The sequence below is a fragment of the Thalia democratica genome, chromosome 8 (assembly GCF_965202585.1).
Source record: "Thalia democratica chromosome 8, ktThaDemo2.hap1.1, whole genome shotgun sequence".
In the NCBI taxonomy this organism is placed as follows: Eukaryota; Metazoa; Chordata; class Thaliacea; order Salpida; family Salpidae; genus Thalia; species Thalia democratica.
Genome location: NC_139172.1, coordinates 25,406,366 through 25,427,048, shown reverse-complemented (window position 1 = coordinate 25,427,048; position 20,683 = coordinate 25,406,366). Strand labels below are relative to the sequence as shown.

The following is a 20,683-nucleotide window of genomic DNA, read 5'->3' as shown; positions in this document are numbered from 1 at the left end:
TTAAATGTTTTGATTTTTAGAAAATATTTAAAGAGATCTCAACTACCAGAGGAGAAATAATGAATTTATTCTTTCTATGTTTTATTTTACAAACTAAGTTTCGGTCAAAGACCTCGTCATTGCTTAAATAAATCTAAAAATATATGTAACAGTCATTGAAAATAGCATTAAAACAGTTAAATAAAAACAAATTTTTACTCTAAATTTTTACTTCAAAACAAATATTAATATTTATATTGAATTTATGGTAAAGTTTAAATTTTAGTTAAGTTTAAAATCAATATAACAACAAGAATAATAACAAAAGCTTTTTGTAACTTTCTTTTTTCTTCTAGTTAGTTTTCAAAGTAAACCTTGCTTGAGTAAAAATGTAGTTAATGGTACTAAGTAAAATTTTATCTTAGATTAGATAGTTGTACAAGAAAACGGGTTGTAAAATATCATTAAGTTTACACCAAAACACAAGTTTCATAAAATTTACTTAACTCTAAGACAATTTATGATAAACAGAATTTTTATCAAAATAATTATTTATGGTATTGTTGCGTCATAACACGCCAGTCAGAAATATAAGCATTAGAAATGTCTACTGAACGTGTGGCCGGTTAGCTCAGTTGGTTAGAGCGTCGTGCTAATAACGCGAATGTCGCGGGTTCGATCCCCGTACTGGCCACATCTCTTCCTCGTTAGTATAGTGGTGAGTATTCCCGCCTGTCACGCGGGCGACCGGGGTTCGATTCCCCGACGGGGAGTATTTTTTGCATAATTAATTTGTCAAATTTGATGTTGATTTATTATTTGTTAACAACAATTAAAATAACCAAGGTAGCCACTTTACCTGGAAAATATATAGTATAAATTAAAAAAAAATTTCATCATCAAAAATCTTTTTATTAAAAAAAACATTTTAAGCTCTACGGTATGTTTTTATACTTTTTAACACAGTTTCGTACTTTAAATTAAAAATAGACCTAAAAAATTTGTACTTTTAAAAACCTAGAAAAAAATTGAAAAAACGAGTGGCAACCCTGAATAACATAAGTATATAAATTATTTTATCTGATTTATGTAAAAACTTATCTAATAATTTTAGAGTGTTAGACTATATAACGTTTTACATTTTCAAGTATATGAATTATATAAATAGCCATTGCAATAAGTTTTCGTGGCGCAATCGGCTAGCGCGTTTGTCTATTATCGAAAGGTTGGCGGTTTGAGCCTTACCGAGGACGTTCTTTTGTTAGTTCAATTTGGAAGAGTTTGGCAAAACTTTTACACTGAGCGTGTTTTCTCACATTCACACTAGTTTTAAGTTGTTTTAAACATCCGACTATTTACATTGATATTTTGTCATTTTATTTATACATAAGTATTTCGGATGAGCGTCACTTTTGCACGGAGGGGACAATTTTTTACGGCGACTACTTTGCACGGCAACATTTTTACACGTCGAAACTTTTGCATGACGTTACATTTGCATGGCGACATTTTTGCTAAGCTTCATTTTCGCATGGCATTATACTTTATTATATTTATAAAAAAAAGAAATTTATGCGAGCATTAAGTTTTGTATTTACCTTATGTTTTTAAAAACGCAATAAAGCCTAATTACCACAAGCATTGTTGGTTCAGTGGTAGAATTCTCGCCTGCCACGCGGGAGGCCCGGGTTCGATTCCCGGACAAAGCATTTTTTGGTAAAATACTTTGACTGAAAATTATTATTAGTAACAAGACACAAAATCCAATTCTGAATATATTAGTTTATGGTTAAAAGGCAAAATAAACTGCTTCTAAATTTCTTCTTTAAAATAGAACTACAGTGATTTTATTTTGAACACTGCATCTTTGACACCAAGTTGTCTTTTTATGTTATTTAAATGCAAAAGCTAAAATATTGTTTAATATAAATTCAGCAAGAGTTAAACAAAATACAACCTTAAAACTATTTTTATGGCTGTTATCAAATGATAAAAAAGGGGGCGCCCAACGTGCGGCTCGAACCCTTGACCATTGGATTAAGAGTCCAACGCTCTACCGACTGAGCTAGCCGGGCACGTTCAAATTAACTATATACAGTTTATATAGCCTCTGTGACGCAATAATGTTTCCACTGACATCAAAAAAGGTACGTCCGGGATTTGAACCCTGGGCCTCTCCACCCAATGCGAGAATCATACCCCTAGACCAACGAGCTACTTATCTGATCATAGGTTGTTCGCTTTTTATTCATGTAACATGTACTCTGACGTCATATAGAGGATGTTGTTATGGTGTTTGTCTAAACCAGGGTTTCTCAAACTCGTTTTTTAAATCGCCCCCTTTTCAGAAATTATAAAAATAATATCCCCCCACGATTTTACAAAGTAATTATTCTCTTGAATACAAACTTTTGTGCCTAAAAAGTTGTGTTTGAAATGTAATTTAGTATGGTACTTCTTATGCACGCAATTTTTGGCTCTGTTTAAAGTAGTTTACAGGGCTTTAGAAAATAGTATACGGAATCAATGTGAACAGAAAATATATTGATTCCGTATATGTGCACTATAACTAAACTACTATTTTTTAAATAATTTTACTTAAATTAAAATGCAACGTGTAATTTATGTTTTAAAATTACACAGAAAATAATTATTTGTTACACACATAAACTATTTCAAAATCTTAAAGTTGAAGTTTTAATTAGACGATATAAATGTACCGTTTACTATATTAGTTAAATTAAAACAAATATCTAGTTTTAAATAACTAAAATACACAGTTTAGACCAGGGTTTCCCAAAGCGGGCGATATCGCACCCTTTGGGGCGATTTTAGTAAGTCGGGGTGGGCGATAATTAGTAAGGGGGCGAAAAGGGGGCGATTTTTAAAATTTTGGGCTGTCATAAAATTTTTACTTTTTATGTTGCTATTTTACTAATTTTAGCTTGCTATTAAATATTTGACCCTGAGGTAAAACTTAAACAAAAAAAGTTTATTTTGTTTATGTAAAATATAGAGAAAAAATCAAGTACTTATGACTCCTACTTTCAAGTAAATTACATATATTCATTCATATATTTTCTTATTTAACAATTACATAGATCATAGACGATCGGATTTCCTCTTACCATTTTATAACCTGACATATATGTTATTTGTGATCATAAATGGTTTGTAAAAATCTATGTTATATATTATTAAATTTCTAGATAAACTGGCAACCCTGTATACTTTTATTTTTATTGGAATTATCATAACGTGATAGTTATATCACCTCATGATATTTCCAATTGTTTTTTCAAAAGTCACTAAGTTAGACTAAGAAATAAAACTATACAGGGTTGCCAATTTACCTAGAAACCTGGAAAAACCTGAAATTTGACAATTTAGGAAAAAAACCTAATAAATCTGAAATTTTTAACAATTTCAACATATTAGGTCGTAAAATTTCGATCTGACACAAAAAAAGCTATCTTATAGATAAAAATATGGATCCTTTCGATCAGATCTTTTTGAAGTAAACGACTTACAAGAAACCTTCTCAGACTTACAAACTGACCTTGAACTTAAAGTCAATTTTTCCAAAGAAAGATATGAAAGCTTTTGGACTCAACAAAAACTAAGGCAAAAGTATCCAATCATTTGAGAGAAATTTAGACTGTTGTTTATATTTTTTCTTCTAGCTATGTTGTTGAGAAAGCTTTCAGTTCAGTTATCAACATCTTGAACAAAAGATCTAATCTAGATATCAGTAAAGGAGGCTTTATTAAGAATCAGATTAGAAAAACTTGCAAGCAGTCATGAACCTTATCCTTCACATTATATTAGACTTCAGTCGCAGACATTATTTTATGAAAGTTTTGTTATTTTATTTGATATTTTAAAATATTTCTTATTTAACCTGGTTTGTATTGTATTTAAGTAGTCTTTTTATAATAAAAACTTTATTAAGTTATTTATTCTAAAACAGGTTTGCATAATGCCTAACAAATATCAATTACGGTAGACTTCCTCTTAAGTTCGCACTTTTTACGCAAAAAAAAAGTGCAAATTTATATTTTATAAAATTTAACTTAAATAAAGTCTATTACTAATTAAGTATTAATAAAACAAAAATACATAATATTTAATAGCTTATATAGATCTATTTTTTTAATGAATGTTTGTTTTATGTTTTAGTTGTTTTCATGTTTATGCATAACATTATTGCATGTAACATATTTAAGTTTATCATTATGTAAAAATAAATGGTAATAATTTTGGAGTTTGCTCTTTTTGATTTTGTTCAAAGTGCGAATTCAAGCGGAAGTCTACTGTGTTTATCAAATGGTTTATGTTTAAAATCTGTTAATAGTTTCATTTTGACTTGATTAATTTTGTACTTATATTTGTCGTTTTACATTACACTAAAGGTTTTTATAGTAAAGTCATTTAAGTATTTGTTTGAAAGAAATTTGTTTAACATATTTTTGTAATTACTTGTTCAATCTGTATAAATAAAAAAATCTTGATAACCATTAAAGTTTTTATTTCAAAAATGTTTTTTTGGTTTAAAAAGAGTATGTATTTGAGGTCCGACTTGAAATAACTTCAAATTTTTCATTAAAAAGATTCTTTTACACAATTTCATTTTCTAACTTGATTTATTATTGTTAAAAAATCTATATAATAAGGAATTTTAAACTATTAATACAACTGTTTTTTGCTTTATCTTAGTTTTAATTTATTAGAAATTATAATGTGTTGTTTATTTTAATAGTTAAACAATAGCTTTTAGTTTTTCACTATTTTCTTTTGGTAAATTATTATAGGCTAATAACTAGAGATAATAAACTACTTTGAACAGAGCCCCACGTTGGGCGCACCCTTTTTTATCATTTGATAACAGCCATAAAAATAGTTTTAAGGTTGTATTTTGTTTAACTCTTGCTGAATTTATATTAAACAATATTTTAGCTTTTGCATTTAAATAACATAAAAAGACAACTTGGTGTCAAAGATGCAGTGTTCAAAATAAAATCACTGTAGTTCTATTTTAAAGAAGAAATTTAGAAGCAGTTTATTTTGCCTTTTAACCATAAACTAATATATTCAGAATTGGATTTTGTGTCTTGTTACTAATAATAATTTTCAGTCAAAGTATTTTACCAAAAAATGCTTTGTCCGGGAATCGAACCCAGGCCTCCCGCGTGGCAGGCGAGAATTCTACCACTGAACCAACAATGCTTGTGGTAATTAGGCTTTATTGCGTTTTTAAAAACATAAGGTAAATACAAAACTTAATGCTCGCATAAATTTCTTTTTTTTATAAATATAATAAAGTATAATGCCATGCGAAAATGAAGCTTAGCAAAAATGTCGCCATGCAAATGTAACGTCATGCAAAAGTTTCGACGTGTAAAAATGTTGCCGTGCAAAGTAGTCGCCGTAAAAAATTGTCCCCTCCGTGCAAAAGTGACGCTCATCCGAAATACTTATGTATAAATAAAATGACAAAATATCAATGTAAATAGTCGGATGTTTAAAACAACTTAAAACTAGTGTGAATGTGAGAAAACACGCTCAGTGTAAAAGTTTTGCCAAACTCTTCCAAATTGAACTAACAAAAGAACGTCCTCGGTAAGGCTCAAACCGCCAACCTTTCGATAATAGACAAACGCGCTAGCCGATTGCGCCACGAAAACTTATTGCAATGGCTATTTATATAATTCATATACTTGAAAATGTAAAACGTTATATAGTCTAACACTCTAAAATTATTAGATAAGTTTTTACATAAATCAGATAAAATAATTTATATACTTATGTTATTCAGGGTTGCCACTCGTTTTTTCAATTTTTTTCTAGGTTTTTAAAAGTACAAATTTTTTAGGTCTATTTTTAATTTAAAGTACGAAACTGTGTTAAAAAGTATAAAAACATACCGTAGAGCTTAAAATGTTTTTTTTAATAAAAAGATTTTTGATGATGAAATTTTTTTTTAATTTATACTATATATTTTCCAGGTAAAGTGGCTACCTTGGTTATTTTAATTGTTGTTAACAAATAATAAATCAACATCAAATTTGACAAATTAATTATGCAAAAAATACTCCCCGTCGGGGAATCGAACCCCGGTCGCCCGCGTGACAGGCGGGAATACTCACCACTATACTAACGAGGAAGAGATGTGGCCAGTACGGGGATCGAACCCGCGACATTCGCGTTATTAGCACGACGCTCTAACCAACTGAGCTAACCGGCCACACGTTCAGTAGACATTTCTAATGCTTATATTTCTGACTGGCGTGTTATGACGCAACAATACCATAAATAATTATTTTGATAAAAATTCTGTTTATCATAAATTGTCTTAGAGTTAAGTAAATTTTATGAAACTTGTGTTTTGGTGTAAACTTAATGATATTTTACAACCCGTTTTCTTGTACAACTATCTAATCTAAGATAAAATTTTACTTAGTACCATTAACTACATTTTTACTCAAGCAAGGTTTACTTTGAAAACTAACTAGAAGAAAAAAGAAAGTTACAAAAAGCTTTTGTTATTATTCTTGTTGTTATATTGATTTTAAACTTAACTAAAATTTAAACTTTACCATAAATTCAATATAAATATTAATATTTGTTTTGAAGTAAAAATTTAGAGTAAAAATTTGTTTTTATTTAACTGTTTTAATGCTATTTTCAATGACTGTTACATATATTTTTAGATTTATTTAAGCAATGACGAGGTCTTTGACCGAAACTTAGTTTGTAAAATAAAACATAGAAAGAATAAATTCATTATTTCTCCTCTGGTAGTTGAGATCTCTTTAAATATTTTCTAAAAATCAAAACATTTAATAATTTTAATGATAGTTTTGTCTAACTATATACACATATACCAAAATTTTGCAAGTTATTTGATTTTTTATGTAAATAACTTCTGTATTAAAATTTTATATGTCTACTTACATTTGGTTAAACTTTTATTTGATTAAATTAAAATTATAAAAATACTAAAATGCTAGTATACTTTCTGTTTTACACCAATTCATTCAAAATTCATTTATTTAAAAATTAAATACTTTAAATAAACTGTAATACTACTTTACAAAATTGAATAATAAATTATATTGATTAGTTCTTATAAAGATTTACACTGTAACTAAATTTGAACAATCTTTTAGTAAGGTGTTAGATTAAAACAGCTAAACAAATTTAGTTGGAATTAAAAGTTAAGTAGCAATTAATATTTCATTTTAAAGAAATTGATTAATTTGTAGTTACAGCTAAATGATTTTATTTGTACGTATTACAATTTGTTTTATAAGTCATTTCCCATGTAGAAGCATATTCAAAAAATTGATTTTTTTTGATGTATGTTTAAATAATATGTTTAAATTCAAATAGATTATTCTTATGACTTATCAATCAAAAATATACCATGTAATTGACTTTATAATTTTATTGATTATCATGTATTTAATACAAACAGAACTAACTTAAATATAAAACTAAATGTGTAATTTGATCAATGTTTTAAAAGAAAAAAGGAGCCTGACAGGGGACTTGAACCCCTGACCGTTGGATTAAAAGTCCAACGCTCTACCGACTGAGCTAGCCAGGCTCATGCTAGACAGTTGATTATAGAGTATATAAAACTGATACTTAAGTCATAATTCTTTAACTGTTAAATTTTGAGTTTATAAAATGCAAAATCTTAACTGTTATCCTATTAAACTGTGTATGTGTTGATAGTTTGTAAGTTGAAAATAACTTTGCTCAATTTTTTTAATATCTCTTAATTCTAATATAATTTGTTCTTTAATTATATTATGTTTTAACTTTAAACTTGGTATTCGATTAAAACTATAGTATATCACTTATAAATATATATTTAAAAGTATAATAAGATAGAATTATAAATTGTTGACTAAACTAAGTTATAGTGTGTTAAAATTGTTTAGATGCTTCTAAAGTTTCACCTTTTTCAAAATAAAGTCAGGAGCTTGAAAATCCGAAGTACCTTTGATACATGTTTGATAAAAAGATACAATTTTTTTTAATTACTTAATTTTTTATGCTTAGTTTACTTAACTAAACATGTTGTGAAAAGGTATAAAGTTGTGTAATTGTGTTAGAAACTATAGCAAATCAAAAGTTTATTTTCAAGTTATTTATCATTGTTTTTATTAATTACTGTGTTAAATAATACTTGGATATAAAGGTTTAAAAGAAATTTTGATACGTAACAGTTTTATAAAGCACTTCAAAAGTTAGAAAGTGAGACAAAATTGATATATCAGATTAGTTTGCATATTAATTTTGGTTTATGAAGAGTTAAAAGCAGAATTAATGATGTTACACAGATTAAAGTTGTTTATTTAATGCTAATTAATTAAAAAATCGCATTTTTAAGTTATAATACATAGGTATACATATATATACGCTACTACATTCACTCCATCGCACGTCAGGATGGCCGAGTGGTCTAAGGCGCCAGACTCAAGCGTTAATGCTTCATCGCAATGCGATGTTGAGTATTCTGGTCCACAATTGTGGGCGTGGGTTCGAATCCCACTTCTGACACATTTTTATACAAGTTTCAAGGCAGTATTATTTTACAACCAGTGCAACACTAAGTACCATTTTTAACTAAAATTAAATTGAACACACTGTTTAAATAAATCTTGTTGTGTTTTAATTAATGCAAGAAGTATTTTAAACCACAGTATAATCAATTAAATACAGCAACTGACTCAAAATTTTTCTTAACTTTATGTTAACTATCTTTGTTAGTTATTGGACTTTTTAGTAACTAATTTCTTAAATCTTTCCATGTAATTATCTCTACTTTTAAAATTTTAGTAAATTAAATACTTTTATACTAAACTTACATTAATACTCAACTCATAAATATCTTAAGTAAGGTTATATCATAATGCTAAAACTGTTGTTGCTTTATAGTTTAGATTTATTATAGTAACTGATTGAATTTCCTTTTCAATATTACAAGTTTACAATCAATATTACAATATAGCCAAATTTATTAGATTAGTTGTCTGTAATAATACTACATAGATTAACTGCAAGTTATTACTGATAAGTTAAAATGTTAATAAAAGTAATGTAAAAACTAAATTTTTAAACATAAGTTACATATCTATGGATATATGTAATTAACATATAAATTCATGTTGGACACAGCTTTTCTTTGCATGTTGTCTCTTAAAGTAACTTATAATATATATAAATTCTGTAGAAAACTTCACATTTTATAGACAGAGAAAAGTCAGTTGAAAAAGCAGTAGTTCATACGATTTTAAAACTTGTGCACAGTAAAGTTTAAGTAAAAATTTGTGAACACTAGACAGTCAAGTATATAATTTGATGATATTAACACTAGTCTTATTATTAATTGTTGTTTTCATTGTATATAACAAAGTAATTAATTTGTTTATAAAAGTTGTAAATAATTAGTTAAAACTATTTTTAATCAACTTAGGAAACAAATCTAATAAACTTAAAGTTTTATAAACAGGTCAAATTTTACCAAAAAGTAGATTGCATAGTTGCATTTGTTTTAGTTACTTGATTTTTTTATAACTTACAAAAACAAAGGACTGACATAATTTAATCTCAGCAAATGAGTGCAGACCAAAGTTTAATCATTGTTGACTTACTTTAAAGTTAAAGGAAGAGAGAAATTTTAATTCAACTTTAAGTTTTCTAAATTACAATTGTATTTCATGCAGCTTATATTAGTTGTGTAAACCAATTGTTTTTTACTAATAATGTAATAGAGCAATTAATGAAATTTATATAACAAAATTTGACACTACTTTTAAGCCTGCTAACTTTAGATTACTTAGTTTGCAACCATGTCAGTCATTAAATTGTTAAGTAAATTATATATACTTTTATGTGCTAAAAATAATCGTTACAAACTAACAATAGATTGAACATTGTTGAAATATAAAGAGTTTGAAAAAAATTGCTGGTATCTTTCAGCTGAAAAATTAATAATAAAATAAAAACTTTGAAAATATTTATACAAGCACTAACATGGTATAATGCTGCAATTGTCTAAATTTGAAAAAAATAACAACTTTAATAGATAAGTTTATAATAAAAGTTCACAAGAAGCTATAAAGAAAAAATCAATGTTATATAAAATATGAAGTCAAATTAAATTTTTACTAGCAAAACAGAACATTAAAGTACAAAACTTACGAAGTTCCTCGACGAAGAAAATATCTTTTCTGAAAGTTCCGTTGGGTCCGTTGTACGAAGGCAGGGTGAACTTATCCGGTTTGCAGAAAGATGATTTGTCGAGATTTGATTGGTCGAAAAACTTCTCACTTGACTGATCAAATCGCTTGGTTGTTTGGTTTCACTAGCAACTCGGGAATTACTGGTGGAAAAAATCTGTACAATATCGTAATCTAATGTTTATTATATAACAAATAGTATTTTTAAAACTTCATGAATATAACTAAAATTTTTTAAGTTATCTAAATTAAAGTTTAATTATAAGTTATACACAGAATAATTATAATTATCTTGAGTTGAGCTATATCTTACTTTTTAACTCTTATTTCTAAACTAGTAAAAACATTTATTATTAATTTATTTTTATTTAAAGAAAAAAATCCAAATAGTAACTTTAAATTAGAAGTTGTCCTATTGAAAAACTAAACTGCTGTTTCTTTCTACGGTGAAGCATCCCTAACTTTTTGCATTAAAGTGACTTTCTGCACTGCTTTCCTTCGAAACTTGTTACTATTGTTATCGAGGGGAAGTTGGAACATGTTCAGTTTTTTTGAAATGTGCGAAGATTCGATGCTGGGAAGTTTTGAAAAGTCTGAGTTGATCTGAGTGGCAGGCATCATGTATTGTGATTGCTTGTTATAATATTAATTAAAATTTCATTATCTGTTATTTGAAATATGAAATTTATGTTTCTCTACTATAGGTAAAAATTAATTTCATTAAAAAAAATTAAAAACGTCGTCGACAGGATTCGAACCTGCGCGGGCAGAGCCCAATTGATTTCTAGTCAATCGCCTTAACCACTCGGCCACAACGACTAGTAAAGGGAGGCATATATAAGCTATTATATAGCTACTGTTTGTAAGTAGCTGACAAGTAATTGTTTAGCATTTATATGTTCTTGGATTTTGGACAAACTAAGCATGCATTTGTAGTTTTAAAATAAAACATTTTTATTAGCTGCATTAATGATTACCAAAAACATCAGTAAATTTTAAACTATATTTGACAGCTAACTAAAATTATTCAAATTTATTTGACACGTCATGATGTGTATTTTGTGATTCTTTTGAAAAAAATTGCTGTTAACTTTTTTATTGTTATGATGAAAATCTTGAAGCGTAGAAACTTTAGTAAACTAGAACATTAGTTGTTTTATCGTATTACTAGTATATATCTACACTTATTTAATATATAAAAATAAATAATAAACAAAAGTTTTTTAAAGGTTTCGTAAATAAGATATTAGTCACCCAATCTAACTTATCGAGCACTATTGACCAAAACCTTTTAAAAACTATCAATATATATATACATATATAACTTAACAAAGTTTAGATTTTAATTTAAATAAAAAAATGATAGTTATAGGTACCAAAGTTACAAAACTTGAACGATAATTGCAATAAAGTTATTTTTTACTAATAATTTTGAAAACTTTATATGTAAAACCAAAAATAAAGAAGCTTAGTCAGCTTTTAAACAACACACATTATAACAATATTTCTGCTATCTTCAGCAAAGCTGAGATGTTATGCTTTATTTATGCTATCGTTTGATAAGTATTTGGCCGACAAATATCAAGATAACAGTCTGTGTGACATTCTGCGACCTGGTTTTGTCTTCATTAAGCAGACACGATGTACCGCTGTTGAAGTCTAACGATGTGGGTTTATTAAATGTATGGTAGATCATTAATATATTAAAATACTCTAGCTTGAGTATATAGAAAAAGTTTTAGATTATATTACAAAGAAATGTACAATTTGCTAATAATACATTGTTTTAAAACTTAAAAAACTACAACACAAATTACTCTTAATAGAATAACTTGAAAAAATAAGGTGAAGAATAAAGCAAATCATTGATACTAAATATCGTATTTAGAAGCATTAAGTGGACAAATTTATTTTAAGTTTAAAATCGCAATAAAGCCGTAATTACTAGACTCATTGTTGGTTCAGTGGTAGAATTCTCGCCTGCCACGCGGGAGGCCCGGTTTCTATTTCTGGACAATCCATAATTTGGTAATAATACATTGACTGAAAATTATTTTTAGTAACAAGACACATAATCTAATTCTAAATATATCAGTTTATGGTTAAAAAGCAAAAGAAACTGCTTCTAAATTTCTTCTTTTAAGTAGAACTAAAGTGATTTTATTTTGAACACTGCATCTTTGAAACCAAGTTGTTTTTTTCTAAATTATATCAATTTATAAGTTGTAATAAATTATATGTTATTTAAATGCAAAAGCTAAAATCTTGTTTAATATAAATTCAGCAAGAGTTAAGGTGCTTCTACAAAATACACCTTAAAATATTTTTAGGGCTGTTACAAAATGATAAAAAGGTGCGCCCAACGTGGGGCTCGAACCCACGACCGTTGGATTAAGAGTCCAACGCTCTACCGACTGAGCTAGCCGGGCACGTTCGAAATCAACTATATACAGTATATATTGTCTCTTTGACGTAACAATGGTTCAACTGACATCAAAGTCCTTGTGCCCGGGCTTGTCCGGGATTTGTACCCGGGACCTTTCGCACCCAAAGCGAGAATCATACCCCTAGACCAACGAGCTACTTATCTGATTACATCTTGTTCGCTTTTTAATCATGTAACATGTATTATGACGTCATACAGAGGATGTTGTTGTGGTGTTTGTCAAAACGGTGTATTTTAGTAATTTAAAACTAGATAATTGTTTAAATTCAACTAATGTAGTAAACGGTACAGTTATATTGTCTAATTAAAACTCCAAGTTTAAGATTTTGAAATAGTTTATGTGTGTACCAAATAATTATTTTCTGTGTAATTTTAAAAAATAAATTACACGTTGCATTTTAATTTAAGTAAAATTATATAAAAATATAGTAGTTTAGTTATAGTGCACATATACGAATCAATAACATTTCTGTTCACATTACAAATAACATTATTAAGCAAATATTACAATTTATGATTGACTATCAATACAGTGGTCTTGAAAATAAAAAAGATGAGCACATTTAATGAGTTCATAACGTTTCTGTTCACATTTAAAATAGGTATTTAAGCAAAAGTTACAATACTTATATATATTAATAGCCTATTAGAAGAAAATGTTAGGTTATAGTAAGATATAAGAAATAATGTGACATTGAAATAAATAAATTATTCACATAAAAAATATAATATAACAAATTTATATTTACTTTAGTTATGTTTATTACAATTTACCAAATTCCTGGGCAATATGAAAAAACTAATAGTATTAATAAATTAAAATAACATAAAAATTTATTTGCAAAACAGTTTCCTGTTATAAATAGCTAAGAGAATTCATTAAAACTTAAATAACTTGATAGATGTCATAAAATTACCAGTTTAATGTTTAAAAGTTAATACTTTCTAGCCCTGTAAGTATTTATTTTTTTACTTAATCTGATTCCGGCAGATTAATTTATTTTTTAGTATTATTATATCCTATACATAGCAAACAATTAAAAAGTTATAATCTATGCATTAACTAACAACTAGCATATTTCACTTAGTATACATATGAAGTTATTTTGAAATAAATTATGTTATTACTAATGTGACCGAAAATGTTTTAATGATAATATATTAATTAATGTGTCTATAACCTAAGAAACATGTATATAATTCAACAAAAAACTGGCTATGAATAACTATAAAATACACAATTTTAACAAACACCACAACAACATCCTCTGTATTACGTCATAATGCATGTTACAAGAATAAAGTGCGAACAAGATATAATCTGTTAAGTGGCTTGTTGGTCTAGGGGTATGATTCTCGCTTTGGGTGCGAGAGGTCCCGGGTACAAATCCCGGACGAGCCTCTTTTAATGCCAATTGAACTATTATTACGTCACAGAGGCAATATTGACTGTATATACTTAATCTCGAACGCTCGGCTAGCTCAGTTAGTAGAGCGTTGGACCTTTAATCCAACGGTCGTGGGTTCGAGCCCCACGTTGGGCGCACCTTTTTTATCATTTGATAATAGCCCTAAAAATATTTTAAGGTGTATTTTGTAGAAGCACCTTAACTCTTGCTGAATTTATGCAAAATAAGATTTTAGTTTTTGCATTTAAATAACATATAATTTCTTACAACTATATAAATGGATATCATAAGGAAAAAGACAACTTAGTGTCAAAGATGCAGTATTCAAAATAAAATCACTTTAGTTCTACTTAAAAGAAGAAATTTAGAAGCAGTTTCTTTTGCTTTCTAACCATAAATTAATATATTCTAAATTAGATTATTTGTCTTGTTACTATTAATAATTTTCAGTCTCAAAGTATTTTACCAAAAGTTGCATATCAGGAATCGAGTATTCGGATCAGGCTCCGGCCGGATACTAAATTTATGGATCTGGTAGATCACGTTAAATTTCTTCAATTATAACCAATCATTTGCCAACAGTTAGTGAAATGTAAAACTTTTCAGAAGAATTTTAAAATTAAAACTGATTAGGACGTAAAATATACAACGTTATAAAAAAGCTATCAGTGTAAAGTTTGAAACGAATATAAATTAATATATTGTCAATAAAGCTATCTTCCATTTGCAGCTACTTGTGTGTTTTACTTCTGATTTTATTTTTCAATTAGCATTGGTTATAAGCTATAAAGCTCACCTCGAGCTCTTTTAAAATTTTAAGTTTTTCTCAATATTTGAATTTTAACACGGCATACATTCATGGAAATAATCAAAAAAAGCTCTAGAAAACATCGACTTTTCAAAACATTTGGTCGGATATTTTTGCCATGTAGGAGATGCTCTGGTCTAAAGAGATTGTATTCTTGTTTTTGACACGTCAGTCTAATATATACGAATTCAAACAATTTTATAACAATTCTGGTACTATTTTCAGTTTAAATTTTTCGAAAACAGTTATAATTCGTTCTAAAAATCTTAACGAACTATTTCCTAAATAGATAGTTGTAAAATCAAATATTGATGGATTTTAGAGTCTCAGCAGTATTTATTTTCTGTAATTATTTTAAAGTTAACTTGATTATTTTATGGTTTAAAAATAAGTTCTTTATTTTAGTTTGTATATTGATTTTTAAAGTATTTTTGTAACTTTAAAAAGTTTTTCATTGAAGTTGAAAAGTCTGGTACAAAAGTAAAATGCTCTATATATATATATATACACCAATTCAACAGACTTACACGTGTGTATTGCTTTAGCAGCTTGAGGAATAATACAGTATCTTTTTGATGTTAAATTATTACTGAGTAAAAGTGTCACACTTCGTTTTAGTTTTTCAACCGTGAGGTTTATTTTACTAAAAATCTACTTACATACAATCAGGGACGTAGTTAGCTCAAAAAAGTTACGAATCTACAAAAATTAAAACTTCTGAAATGAAATGACGCGTGATAATGTCCTAGCGGGAACACAGCAACTTAAACTACCTCTAATGTTAATGAATTTAATCTGAAAATATGCACTTATATTAATACATCAAAAATGGAATGTTGAAGTACGAGTGATAACTGTATACAAGGCAATTTATTTTGCTCCACACCCCCTATGACTCTTTATGAGTTGCTATTTGTGTAAACCCAAAAAACATTCATTAAAAATAAGTATAAGAAAATCACAATTCAACTCAAAAAAATTTATATTGTTTTCAAAATCAAACATTTAACGTAGTAACAACAAGTTATGAAAATTTTTGTAACATCATAAAATTGTACAGTTTTGATGATTTTTGAAGCTACAGCTTCCATTAGAATCAAACTTGAATTGCAGCTTTTTGTCGAATTAAAACTTAACGCGCTGAATGTTACAATTTGGATGTATGTAATTCGTTTAATTTTTTACGACATTAAAAATGCTAAAGAGTGCATATATGTCAAAACTATCTTTCAAGAGTGCATAACAAAGTATAAATCAATACTAAAAGCTCAGAAAGCAGAGTCTTTACAAGCTAAAATAAAAGCAAGTTTTTTCGCACATAAGTATACGTTTCTGTAGATTTGCAGAAACGTACCAAGCTTTGTCCTTGCATACAAGTAAAATATTATTATATAAAATTTGATGCAAAAATTCTGTTACAATAAAAAGCTGCAATTTATTTGCGTATATCAAAACAAGACTTTTCTTTTAATTTATTCATAAATCTATACCCTTAGCCACTTTATCCAAACATATAGTAAAAAAATAATAAAAAAATTAAAACTTGATCATCTTAAATCTACATCTTGTTGTTATCAGTCTTGTTTCGGATTGTGCAAATTAGTTGCAGGTTTTTGAATACATACGAAAACTCAGCCTAAGTGACCAAAATTAATCTAAAATTAAGAAATTATTTGACAAAAAAAATAAAATATTTAGTATTAAGACTGCAAAACTGAGAAAAACTAAAAAAATCAAGCTTGAATCCTTAAAAATATAATAATATTAACAGTAATAATATTAAAGTGATCTACCTAGTATTGCCACTCGTTTTTTCAATTTTTTTTTCCAGGTTTTCCAAATTTCTTCCAGGTTTTTAAGTACTCATTTTTGGGTCTACTTTTAGTTATAAGTTAAGTTTGAGGTAAGAAACTGTGTTAAATAGTATTAAACATTTAAAAGATACTGTAAAGCTACTTTAAATTTATTTTAATTTAAAAAACTTTGATGAAAATACAAACTTTTTACTTATATTATCATGGTTGCCACAGATCAAGCTGAGAAAAATTTCCTGACATTTTACCAAAATTTTCCTGACTTTTCTAAATCAACTCTCAATTTTTACTTATTCTAAAATACATAATCTAACACTAGAAACTATGTAAAGCTTTTAATCTAATTTCAAACAGGTTAAAACAACAGTTTTTTTGCTGAATTTAATCATCAAACTTCCATTACATCACTTGAATCATCTGTGTATGATTGATGTATTTGCAATAAACAACTCTATCAGCAAAATACTTGTTTTATTACCTTATAAACACAGCTTGTCTGAAAAAAGACACAATTTTTTAGCATTTCCTAGCATACATGTATCTAAGTAAACGAAACAACGTATAAGGAACTTTTCAATTATAACCTTTAATTAATAACGAACTTTCACAACTAAAACCTAAAAACAATAACGAACTTTTACAATTACAACCTTAAAACAATAAAGAACTTAATCTTTTAGAACTTTCAAAGTAAACGGTAGTCAGACTTAGTATAAAAGTTTTAAAACAACTTAGAAGGTGAAAATATCTAATAATAAAGAATATTTACTTAAAACATGTTTTACTTAGATAAATTGTTCACTTAGTTTAATAAAATACTACCCAAACTATTTAATACAAAATCCTTAAACTAAAAATCAATTAAAAAAGAATATACTTAAGTAACTGTAAAAAATACATAAAAAAGTAAACTTTGTAACTGTTGTATAAAATATTCTCTCTTATTATTTAGTATAAAGTTTGTAACAAATAAATATACTCTTATTTACTTTAAAAACTTAAGTTATTCTACAAAAAATACAAATAATAAGTAAACTAAATCTTGGCATATACCTCTCTAATAACTTATTTTATAAATTTAAACAGCTTTGAAAAAATTATAAAGAAGTAAAGTATACACATCAGTTTGTTACATAAAACACTAAATTAACTGCTACATTATAAAGAACTGAATAGTTTACTTGAACAAAAAACACTTTGGTTCTAAAATTATGCTAGATAAACTTTTGTGTATATAACACAGTTTTACTATGGGAGTGTCCTTGCTATAGATCATCAATACTAAAAAGCTTACAAAATCTGCCTGTTCAAGTAGGGTACTCGTTCAATATGTTAATAGAATTATTTTGCAGTTTTATAAAGGATATTTTACTAATTTATACCAGATGAAGGCATTGGAAATTAAATAACTTTGTAAATTTCTGAAAAACTTGGGAAATTTTTTCTGACTTAAAATGATTTTTAATTAACTTTTACCATTGGAAGGCTTTGGAAAATAAGGAATTTTGTAAATTTAAACTGACAAAATCTGAATTTTTTTTTTAATTTTGTCAAATTGCCTGACTTTTTTTCAAAACTCCCCATTTTTTACTGACTTTTGTCATTTTTTTTTCCTGATTTCCTGACCATGTGGCAACCCTGTATGATAGTTTTGCATAATTTATTAATTGGGTTATTTCTAATGAAATCTAAATTGTTTACTTACTCAAAATTTAGTTTTAAGATAAGTTGCTAACAGAAGTAGTTTATAAGGGTTAGCTACAATATCTTACTTGTTTACTTAATAAAAATGTTTTTGAATAAATCATGTATCAAGCTTTTATTTAATCTTTTATACTAAACTCAATGTTATTTTGCTTAAGTTGTTTAGAACCTCCGATGGCTTTAATTTATTAGTTTAAAGTTTTTTAAATTAGCTGTACAACAAATCAAGTTATGTACTTCAAACTATTACAAACTAGAGTACATTTTAAGGCTCTATTAGTTTAATTTAATGCATTGTTTCCCAACATAATTCAAAAAACACCTACTTTTAAGGTAAAAAACAATCATTGATCTAGGTTTTTGATTAGGGTTTCCCAAAGCGATATAGTCCCCTGGAGGCGATTTTAATAAGATGGGGGCAATAATTCGTAAAGGGACGAAGGGGGGCAACTTTTTAATTTTGAAGCTTACACTAGACAGACTTGAGTTGCAGGTCTTAGGTGTTTTTAAAAATAATTTTGAAACTTACACTAGATATTTTTGAGTTGCAGATGAAGAGCAAAAAAGTTCTTAGGTGTTTTAAATGGTAATTATGTTTGAGGGGGAAATAGCTTTTTTAATTGCTTTAAAGGGGGTAATTTGAAAAAAAGTTTGGGAAACACTGCTTTAGATTGAACTTATTTTTATCTTAGTATCTAAAACGTAAAAGTGTCTTGTATTGTTATACTACTATAAACTTTGTTATATATATATATATACCTATATATGCATATAATACTATTATAATGGGTAATATAAAACTATTTTATATGTTTAAGAAAAAATTCAAATTTATTTTAAAACTATAAATTTGTTAAAAAAAAACTACAAAAATATAGATTTAAATTTAACAAGAGAAAATTGTCTATCTTCTTTCTTTTACTTTTTTTATGCAAATAAAAAAGGTACGAAAAATTTTATACAAAGTACAACTATTTTTTTTATTTAACTAATCAAAAACTAATGAAAAATTAATCTTTCTTAAATTAAATTTATACTTCTTTTTAACTTCTAAGTACTTTTCAAAGTTTGGTCCCTTTAAAATTTTATAGAAATTCTTAAAGTTGTCATTTTTATCACCCTAAATTTAATTATAATAATGACTTTATAATACAGTTCTGTTACTGAGTCAAGAACAATATATATTTAAGTTTTATTTTAAAACATACAGACATTTTTCTAACTTCATGTTTATAATCATGCATATTTACACTTATGGAAAGATAAATTTATAAATCTATCATAAAAAATAAGCTTCAAAAGTGGTTTTAAAATAAAATTAACTTTTGTCAATAACTTTTCATACTAGCTTTCAGACAGTAGTTGATATGCTCATATAAAAAAAATAAATTTTGATTTTGTTTTGTTACAGTTTGTTGACAAAATATTATTGAAAAGTTTTTTTTATCAAATGTGCATATATTATGGTGGCAGTTATCAGTTATTGGGTTTTGCTCATTTATTGATTTAAGTGGAGAATTGCTTTAGAGTTTGAGTCGAAAATTATATTTTTTATAACAACAACTCCCATAAAAAACATAAATGAAAAAACATCTCAAGTTTTGATTGCTTATATCTCAAAAGTTACTATTTTTTGAAAACAACAAAAAACAACAGGTAGTTTAGTATTTTGTGTAAAATTGAATAATTTTAAAATCCCTAATGGACTCAAGTGAGCAAAGTTACAATTTTTCAACTTTTGCTTAGGAACTATGGGTAATTACCTCGCATGATGTTGCACCTATATCAAGCTGAAGTTATATTATATTCCATGTCATTTTTAACCATAATTTTAGTCTAAAAATCAATGTTTTAAGTCTAATATGTTTAATCTAAAAAGCTACTCTTTTTTAAACTAGCTGTATAAATACCAAGTAAAAATTAATTTTATTTATTATAAGCTTAAATGTTTACTTGAATGTTTTTTACAATACTTTAATCAATATAAATTACTGTATTGATATAATTGCTTTATATTGCAAAATAAAAGCTCATAAGTATTTAAGTTTTATTAGTTTATAATAAATAATTTTATTTCTATTTATGTATTTATAAAATAAAATTTTTTTATTATGGTTAAAAATGACATCAAACCTAAATTTCAGTTTGATATTGGTGCGACATTAGCCCAAGTAATTACCAAATTATTTTTACAGAAGTAATACTGATCTTATAGTTTTCTTATCTGAGGACAATTAAAAAGTGCAGTTTTTTTTTTTAAGGTAGAAAAC

At 26.8% G+C, this 20,683-nt stretch overlaps 10 non-coding genes across 10 annotated transcripts; 5 read left to right on the top strand and 5 right to left on the bottom strand.

Annotated features, from left to right (window-relative positions):
- The first annotated feature begins 599 nt into the window (after positions 1-599).
- Trnai-aau (transfer RNA isoleucine (anticodon AAU)) lies at positions 600-673 on the top strand. Its single transcript has one exon. It is a non-coding gene; the product is annotated as a tRNA-Ile (tRNA).
- A 7-nt stretch (positions 674-680) lies between these two features.
- On the top strand, positions 681-752 carry Trnad-guc (transfer RNA aspartic acid (anticodon GUC)). The gene has a single exon. It is a non-coding gene; the product is annotated as a tRNA-Asp (tRNA).
- An 865-nt stretch (positions 753-1,617) lies between these two features.
- On the top strand, positions 1,618-1,688 carry Trnag-gcc (transfer RNA glycine (anticodon GCC)). Its single transcript has one exon. It is a non-coding gene; the product is annotated as a tRNA-Gly (tRNA).
- A 4,382-nt stretch (positions 1,689-6,070) lies between these two features.
- On the bottom strand, positions 6,071-6,142 carry Trnad-guc (transfer RNA aspartic acid (anticodon GUC)). Its single transcript has one exon. It is a non-coding gene; the product is annotated as a tRNA-Asp (tRNA).
- Positions 6,143-6,149: 7 nt separating this feature from the next.
- Positions 6,150-6,223, bottom strand: Trnai-aau (transfer RNA isoleucine (anticodon AAU)). Its single transcript has one exon. It is a non-coding gene; the product is annotated as a tRNA-Ile (tRNA).
- A 1,292-nt stretch (positions 6,224-7,515) lies between these two features.
- Trnak-uuu (transfer RNA lysine (anticodon UUU)) lies at positions 7,516-7,588 on the bottom strand. Its single transcript has one exon. It is a non-coding gene; the product is annotated as a tRNA-Lys (tRNA).
- Positions 7,589-8,433: 845 nt separating this feature from the next.
- Trnal-caa (transfer RNA leucine (anticodon CAA)) lies at positions 8,434-8,550 on the top strand. Its single transcript has 2 exons — positions 8,434-8,471; positions 8,505-8,550. It is a non-coding gene; the product is annotated as a tRNA-Leu (tRNA).
- A 2,419-nt stretch (positions 8,551-10,969) lies between these two features.
- Positions 10,970-11,051, bottom strand: Trnas-aga (transfer RNA serine (anticodon AGA)). The gene has a single exon. It is a non-coding gene; the product is annotated as a tRNA-Ser (tRNA).
- Positions 11,052-12,588: 1,537 nt separating this feature from the next.
- Trnak-cuu (transfer RNA lysine (anticodon CUU)) lies at positions 12,589-12,661 on the bottom strand. The gene has a single exon. It is a non-coding gene; the product is annotated as a tRNA-Lys (tRNA).
- A 1,347-nt stretch (positions 12,662-14,008) lies between these two features.
- Positions 14,009-14,080, top strand: Trnap-ugg (transfer RNA proline (anticodon UGG)). The gene has a single exon. It is a non-coding gene; the product is annotated as a tRNA-Pro (tRNA).
- The last annotated feature ends 6,603 nt before the right edge of the window (positions 14,081-20,683 follow it).